Below are 6,768 nucleotides of genomic sequence, written 5' to 3'. Positions count from 1 at the left end.
GACAAGCGGGGCTGATCCGAAAGTCCGGGCGTGAGGCTGCGAAACGAAGCCTTCGGGCTCCCGGCATCGCATCTCTCTGCCTGGATAAAGAAAGACTAGTCGGGGAAGGTGCGTTTCAGTCAGCGAGACAGTGCAATTCCCCTCGCATATAAACACAGGAACGGCCTTTCATGAAATTCAGACAACTTTGTAAAACACCGTCTACTCACACGTTCACACCGAGAAGAGCAGTAAAAGGATATGAGTGCAGGGTCTGGATTTTATATTTTCCTGTTCTCTGGGGTCTGGTTTTAGACGGAGGGGATTGTGTTTTTTTATTTTAGGGATTTTTTTTTCTTTTTCTGTGTGGGGAAAGATTAACCTTTCGAGCTGAGAAACAGAGGTGCTCCCAGGAATTTTCCCCCTCCACCCCCGCGACACACACATCTAGGCGAGAACGGCCGAGCCGCGTTCTGCGGAACGGGGAAAGGGAGGTTACTGCGTTGAAAGCTAAAACAAAGGGCTCTCGTGTTTCCCACCGAGCAGTATTAGGCTACTCATGGCAGTGGAAAAGTCAAGTCCTCAGCAAGTGAGGGAAGCAGGAAGAAAGCCAGTTCAAGGCGGAGAGGCAGGAACTTTCGTTCAGAAATTGATCTACGCTTGGAACAGGAGAAATTGACTCTTCCCTTCGCATCTGTCCGATTATTTCGGTTTATTTATAGCTGATGGGGAAATATGATCTTCTCCTTCCCCTCCCTGGAAACAGGAAAAGCACTAGTAGCTCTCTTCTACGGGATAAGCTTTTCTGTTGCCGAGAACAAGCGCTGCCTGCGGGACCCGGTGGGGGAGGCGCCGTTCACCTCTTGCCCCCGCCGCTCCCGCCACCCGCCCGGCCGCGCCGGACAGCTGCCCCTCGCCGGGATCAGTCCGACAGAGCCTTGTACCCCCTCGCAGGTCAGGGTCGTGTTTCGGGGGAGCTCTGCCAGGCGTGGAAAAGGCGGCCCGATTCTGCAGTCAGACTCGCATAGCGTTCAGAGGAGGACTGAACTGAGCAGAGACCGTAAGGTCAGCTTGTGAAGCAGCCCGCTGGGCTCTTTCGTGGCCATTAAGTCCTTAAGTAACCTTGCATTAAAAACACAGGAAAAAAAAAAAAAGAGAGAGAAAGAAAAAAAACGCCTTCTTTGACACGGTTCAGTAATAAAACAATCGAAAAAGCTAAACTGCTCCCATTCGGGTGCTCCAAGAAGGGAGTTTGCAATTAGCTGCAAAATCCCCCTGTGAGTTAATGAACTCTAATTAATGAGGTATAAATTCACTAACTGTCTTTGCTTTCTTCTTTTATTTTTAACTTTTTTTTTCCACTGGACCTCCATGGAATTGTCTTCATTTTCTTGTCATAATACAGCGAAACTACAACTGCGACATTCTGCAATATTGAAAGAAGAGAAAATACTCACTTGGGTACCCTTAGCTTTGTAAATAACTGCTTTGCCAATAGATGGCATAGTGTCCTTTCCATTGTGAGGAAGTTCCGCTTCCCCGTTTATTTACCTGGCTTGTTTGTTTTGCTCGCAGCATTTTTTTTTACGCGTAAACGTCTCTTTGCATTTCCTTCCCTAGAGTACAGAAAACATAGGTATCTTTAAAAAGGTATATTGCAAAAATTAAAATTACAGATGTAATACATACTGTGAAACCTATAAAAATGCGTTTACAATGGTTACTTAAAAAAGAAATTTATAACTTTCATATGTACCTTACTCATGCAATATGCAACTGCCATATGTTTCCTAGTTCCATAATTCAGTTTTTCCTGGACAGCTGGAGCAGGTAGTACTTCTTAAAGTACATTTCATGTAATATGAGAACTAGCCCTGACTAAAGACCGAGGGTTGCCATAAAGACACAAGCCCTGCTTAAAAAATGTTGTTTAACTACACATCATTTCTTACAATGGTATGATAAAAAGGGGATATACTGTATCTTTTTACTGCCGAAATCTCAGTCTCGCAAACATAAATATTTCCAATTAGTTGCTCTACCCTAAACTATAGTGATTTAAGGTTACCTGATTTAATTTAATTCTATACGTTTTAACGTTTTTCCTGAGACAATACTGAAAATCTGAGTTAAATTTATAGAAAAGCAACAAAAAAAATGTAAAACCAGAGGTTTCTTCAACTCTCATCTAGGGTTTGCAAATGTCTATTTTGTGACTGAAGTAATAAAAAGGCTATTCTTAAAAATCGTTTGTCTGAAACGAACAATAAATGTAAGTGGGAGCATCGTATTAAAGACTGAAGAGTTCCTTAAAAATTATTCATACTCGTGGCTGCGTTATTACATATTAAGATAGTAATACAAGCGCTATAAAACTCAATCACCAGAATATTTACAATTTTATCATGGATGCCTTTATATTGTGTTTTCAATTCTTGAATGCATTTTCTCGGCATTTTCACCCGTCCGGAAAGCCGGTCGGTTGGCTGCGCGTTTATTTCCGTACGTTGATCTTATTTATACTCCGCAGCAGGGGAGCGAATACTTTTTTCCCCTAAGTTTTAAAACGAGACCTGAGGCTGCGGGGGCACGGCGGGCAACGACGGCCGTGCCGAGGAGCTTGCTGGGGTTCACGGGGAAAGGCTGGTGAGGATGGCCGGGGGATGACGCGCCCCTGGCAAGAGGACCGGACTCCCCGTCAGTGGGCACGGCGAGCCGGCCCCGACCCGTTCGTCTCCTCGATGCGCGGCCGTCACGGCGCAGTGCGCTGCGGTGCTGAAGGGGGAACAAAATGTGCCACGCCGCACCGATTAGCCATCCTCTAACTCCACTCGCGGCGGCTGTTTGAGGGCCGCCGTTCCGCCGCCGTGGCCACGCTCCTGGCTTGGCTTCGGGGCGACTGGTGACAGTCGCAACGAGGCTTCCCCCGGTCCGGGCTAAATCTGGGTCACCGCAGGCGGCAAAGGGCTCAGTGTGCGATGAGGGCGTGAGGGATTGCCCTCGCCTTCCCGGCTCGGTTCCCTTTTCTCGGTTCCTGAGCTAGGAGCAAGGAGCGGGATGCTGCATGCTTTCTGGTCCTGGAGGCTGAGTCCGGATCGGCCTCGCCGTCCCCTTGTTGTGGGAACCGTCAGTCGAGTTGTCCAGTTTGAGCCCAGGGAGTCTCAAGTGGTGGGAAACCGACCCCTCTCCCTCTCGTCCCAGCTCGGCCTCAAAGCTAAAGCCCGTCGGGCGGGTGCACGAGGCAGTGTGTCCGAGACGAGTACTAGGGGGTTACCAAGGCTCCGTGGGCCTGGACCAGGCGTGGGATGAGTTGGGACCGCCCGCGCCCCTCGCTATGAGCCGCGCTCGTTATGCGCCCGCGGAAGGTGGCACACACAAGCGGGAGCAAGGTCTGGGCCGTTCTCATCGGAAACCGATGGAGAGCCCCGCCGCCGCTCTGGACCACCGTTCGTGCCGACTCCCTGGTGCCACCTTCTCCGCCGGGCTGCAGCCCGCCTGGCAGGGGGGAAAGCAGTCTAGCCGGAGGGTACCCGGCGGAACGGAACGGGTGGGCTGTAATACCCCGCCGTGGCCAGAGGGGCTCAGGGGGCTTTCCTGCTTCTTTTAAATTTAAGCCGCGCTTAACCTTCTCTCGACCCTCTTTTGAAGGTCATCTGTATCTCTGGGACAGTCGCTCTAGGCTTGCCGTTCACCCCGTTATAGGAAAGTTGAAGTGGTTATTAGCACGCGACACCAGCAAGCAAGAGCAGGGGAAAGGGACGGGGGCGAAGGTGCATTTGGTATGCACAGAAACGGAGTTTGCAGACGACTTTCTCATTGGCATCTGTAATTTTTCTTCAGTTGATAATGCTTGACTGACTAGCCGCCGTCAGCTACCTGCTGTCAGTTTTACATGTCACGTCTCCTTAGGGTGAAGCGATTAAGCTCTCTTGAGGGGGGGCGGGAAGAAGCGATTAATGATATAAATATGTTTTCCTTAGTGACCGCTCCTATGGGTCCCTGCTGGGAAGTTACAGAAAATCGTGTCTTTGAAGGAAAAAGGATGCTGTGGATATTTTACTCTCTGGTGGCACCCGGTTTCAATGTTCGAAAAGATTTGCAGAAATCACACTGTGAATGACAAAACATGGCCATAATCATCCCTTTAATGTCATTCGAAATTTTCGAAAGAAGGGCAGGAAAACACCTTTCTGGTGAAAAACAGTATTTCTTTCCCCTGGAAGTCTAAATATGTGATTGTCCTACGTCAAATAAGCAGCACCTCACCCAATCGCCTTAAAATTCGGAGCGCATTTTAAGGTCCAGAAATAAAAGTAACCCCGAAAGGTGTTTTGGATACATATATTACTCCATTAGCAGATCATTATATAGAGAGATTCTTCTCTCTTTCATCATCCCATAAAAAAATTAATCGGACAGACATATGGATCACAGGTTGTTCCATAAATTTAAATCCAAACAGTTATTTTAAAAAGTCAAGAAATGAAAACACCATGCCACACAGCAACCTACAGAAATCTAGCGAGGAGGAAAAAAATCAACAAGCTCCCGCCCTCTAGAAATAAAAACAATACGTGCGATCTGTCCCTCCGCCGTAGGGCGGGCAGGCTGCGCGCACCCCGCGGTGCGGCGCGGTGGGGTGCGGAGCGGTGCGGAGCAAAGGGTCAGGGTCTCCTCGGCGGGAACGCGCGGCAGTTGGTTCTAAGGGGAGGGAAAAGAATAAAAACTGGGCAAGATCAGCAACTCCGTGCCCAGAGGCTTCTCCGGGACCCCCGCGGCAGCCCCGCCGCTTCTTTCCCGTCCCCGCCGGCGTTGTGCCGAGCCGCAGAGAGCCCGGCGAAGAAGGGGGGCAACTCGCCCCTGCACCGGCAGGTCCCTGCAGCGGCTCGGGGCTTGCCCAGCTCTCCGGGCCCGCGCCGCATTTCTCCAGACGCGCAGCCTCGCTCCAAAGCCCCCGCGCCCCCGCCACCCGCAAGCCGGGCCCCGCCGCCGCGGAGCGCGCCCTCCTCCTCCCGCGCTCCTCCGCACCGCCCCGGGCTGCGGCGGCGGAGTTGGTACCTGCTCCCGCGGGCCCCGCCGGGGCCGTCGCACCGCGGGCGGTGTGGCGAGTGGCCCGGTGGCCGCGGTCGCCAGGAGAGGGGAGCGGGGCGGCGGAAGGTGCCGTCGGAGATGGCGAGGAGGCTGCCGGAGCGCTCTCGGACATATAACATCCATTTCCTTCCTTCCTCTCCCCTATCGATCTCATCCCCACCGCGACGGCGTTTAAACTCTTGCAAGATTCTCTAGCTTAGCACGTTTCGATCACTCTTGCACATCTGATTTCCTTCAAATTCAGTCACGGCTGGAATAGGCAGAGCAGACAGACTTTAGACCAAGGAACACTTAATATGTCCCAGATTTAATGTAAAGATAAACTAACTCCGCAGCACTGTTCGTCGGTGACAGGCATTAAGCATTTTTTTCTCCCCTATCAATTCAGAGCGACAGCCACTGCAGGGGAATTTTTTTCGTGGTGACGAATCTTAGACAAGTTGCCATCTCTTCCAATGCGGAGAGCGTTAGTGTTCCTACTGCGGTTTCGTTTTTGTTTTGTTTTATTTTTTCTTTAATTAATTATCTTTCTGTCACATACCTAATTTTTTCAGGTCTGGAAAGCACATTTACAATTTTAACGCTGATAACCTTATTTGAAGGGATAATTTTTCTCTAGGGTGTATTTATTAGTGAGCCCATTCCTCACATTCTCTGGCGAAACAGCTATTGAAATTAGGAACAAAATTGCATTTTACGGGTAGGTAAAATGCGATAGTGGAAACGGTTATGTCTCCTAAATGGCAGCTATTTCCGTTTTAGATTACGATCAGAAATCTCAGCTGTGCCACTCGACGGCCCGAATAGGACCTCCAAGGCTGTGACACAGACGAACCACACCACGAATTTCCTTCTCTCTGTTGCCCAAAAAAGTGAAGTGAGTTTGAGATCCTAGTCCCCTAACAGTGAAATTTGCCCCATTTTTTTTTACAGTTGGAGAGTTTCTCTTCTGTTTCTTTCAACGGAGCACCTCACTCCATTTATTTCTGAGGGAAAAAAAAAAAAAGGAAAAAAATGCCTCAACAAGAGAAGAAAAAAAAAAGAAAACACAACAAAAATCTCAAAACCTTTTTTCATTTCCCTGAACATGCAAAGAAAAGAATATCTGTTCCCAAACCTTTAATAGTTTTACTCACTGGAAAGATACGAAAGAGTTTTCCCTGTAGCTATTCTATGCACCTGAATATAATTATTATTAAAGTTGCTGTGGCTGGATGCATCTATGTTCATACAAGGTTCAGCTTAATTCTTGTTTTATTGCAGCCTCCGCGATAATGGGTTGGGTTTAGAGTGGGTTGTGGATGCTACGCTGGAACCTCTCTGCAGCCAGAGTTTGAATAACAACGCGATGAATCTCCGAGCGCACAGCCGAGTAACACCAATAATTCCTAATCCTTAACGCAAGACAGGGCACAACGTCATTTTTGAACGTCCGAACGGTTTTCCCGACCGAGACGCTGCGCTCCAGGAGAGCCCCCCTTCCCTCTGAGTTTCGAGGGGAGACGCGAATGGGGGGGGGGGGGGGTGTGTCTCATTAACGTTCATTGCGGGGCGCATCTTCCGCGGGATGGGGGCACGGGGCTGTTTCGGCCTGGGCGGAGGCGGGCGCGGGACGGTGGGGCACCCCCCCTTCCCCGCCCGGCCGCCGCGGCGGGGCCCCCTGGAAGGGCGGCGGGGCCGGGGCGGCGGGGCCGGCGC

Source organism: Manacus candei, unplaced genomic scaffold (genome assembly GCF_025592945.1).
Source record: "Manacus candei isolate 608988 ecotype Guabito, Panama unplaced genomic scaffold, ASM2559294v1 h1tg000011l, whole genome shotgun sequence".
Classification (NCBI taxonomy): Eukaryota; Metazoa; Chordata; class Aves; order Passeriformes; family Pipridae; genus Manacus; species Manacus candei.
The sequence above is the reverse complement of the archived record's forward strand: the minus strand, read 5'-3'. Positions refer to the sequence as shown.